This window comes from Silene latifolia, unplaced genomic scaffold (genome assembly GCF_048544455.1).
Source record: "Silene latifolia isolate original U9 population unplaced genomic scaffold, ASM4854445v1 scaffold_423, whole genome shotgun sequence".
Classification (NCBI taxonomy): Eukaryota; Viridiplantae; Streptophyta; class Magnoliopsida; order Caryophyllales; family Caryophyllaceae; genus Silene; species Silene latifolia.
The window spans coordinates 71,016-73,158 of record NW_027413344.1 but is presented as its reverse complement, the minus strand read 5'-3'; positions in this window follow the sequence as shown (position 1 = coordinate 73,158).

Sequence of the window (2,143 nt, the reverse complement as noted above, 5' to 3'; positions counted from 1 at the left end):
CCTTTGAATGTTTACAACTCATCACTCATTGAAGAATGACGAGCTAATACCTTCTTTCATAAAGAAGTATTTGAGTTTTCAATTCTGGATGAATTTGGACAATGATGAATCCAATTACGACAAGAAATATTGGATTAGTATTAAGAGATACACATCATATCAACATTCACATAGGTTATTCATGTAGATGAAAATGGAATTGCCATTAGCAGTCATGGTCGTTCATTGAACCTATGAACGGTTGATCTCATGATTATTAGTAACTAATGTTTCCGCCATTAAAATAATCATGCACATGTCCAATTATGAATCATATGCATAGGAGCATGATGGATTCATTGGTAAGCCATAATAGAAACGTCATGAATTCTCGAGTAGAATCAAATGAGTGATTTCGGTGTTTGACGGAATGCTCTTATATGTGTCAAGAGGTTGCGCATATTAATGAAAATCCGAGCACATGTAAGGATTTATGAGAATCCTAAACCTTTCAAGCTAGAAAGAGAAATAAGAAGTTTTGGAAAGATACTTAGTTAGAGAATAAGTTACTCAAAGCTAATCTTTCCTAATATGCTAGGACTTGTGAGAAGTGCTAGGTCAATCATCTTGACAAATTGTTGCAAGACTCTGCAAAACATATACCTAGTGCATTGTGTATGGATGGAGTACTTGATCAGTACAAGTTATATCATTTATCACAAATTCGTTCGTTATGTGATAATCGATAAGGAAGTTCTTTCAAGTTAAAGAACCGAAACCAAGGCCGGGAACCTTGAATTGTACTTGGTAAGGTTCATGCTATGTGAGAGAACATGAATATAAAGGAAAATGCAAGTGTAAGAAGTTTGAACACATGGACACATGGCATGTTAAACTTCTATTGCAATCAATAAGTGTTTACACTTACGATACACATCACAAGGTTGAAATATGGTATTGACTACCCGAGTGTGATGTCGACATTTGTCGTTTGAGTTATTATTAACTCACCATACACTTTGTTACATCCAAACGGGTTGTGGAGACAATTGAACCCCGTTAAAGTGAACATGGATTAACATTGTATTTGCCCATAGTTACTTACATGAGGTGACGTCTCGAAGTGACTAGAGTGTGATGCGATTGATGGCAAGTTCAAGTGCCATAGAGTCATGTGAGATGACTAGTCGATCACATAGGCAGACTGTTAGGAACATTTTGTCGGGCCTAATGACCGCTTATAGAGTTCTGGCAAATTTATATACACTACTACAGATACAGGCTATAACAACGGTCAAAACCCGTTGTTATATAAAAAAGCGGACGTTGTTAAAGCGTCCGTTGTAAAAGGTTATAACAACGGTTGGTTTTCTTAAGCAACCCGTTGTTAAAACTATTAACAATGGTTTTAAGTATAAAAACCCGTTGTGGAAAGTGTGACTCAATTTTGGGGGGAAAGTTATAACAACGGGTTTTAATATACAAAACCGTTGTTATAACTAAAGACAACGGGTTGTTTGTAAATAACCGTTGTTGTTTGTTCTTAAAAAATAAAAAAAAATTAAATTAAATATTACTAAATGCATGCATAATTACGACCCGTTAGAATTCCGATGCATGCATTATTACTGACATCACTGTACATATGAACGGATAATATGGAATGAGAAGGGTTAGTAATAAGATTTGAAGCAGCATTATTGAGAGATATGATGATGATTATGGCACAACTTCCTAACATATATATTAATTAAAAAGCAACTCAACCCACACATTGCTTAGTATAAATACATTGCATTATCTCAACTAACATTTCCATTATCTCAATATATTCATCTCCAAACCCTAACTACTAAAACAAACTCTACTTAATCTTTCAAAACAAACTCCAAAAACTCCAACAAAATGAATGATTTCATCCTTAAGACTCTTACCATGATCGAGAACAACAACAACTTCATCCGCCGGTTCCTCCATATTGAGGAAAGTTTCAGGAGCTACCTTGCGGATGCTCGATCCGCATCAAGCACGCCAAAGAAGATGGCTTGACGGAGCGGCGAGCGATTGCGGCTATATGACGATATAGCAACTGCTGAACGGAACCTTCAAATAGCCAAGGAGGAGAGGACGGATACGATAGAGCAGAATAAGATCCTCTATAAAA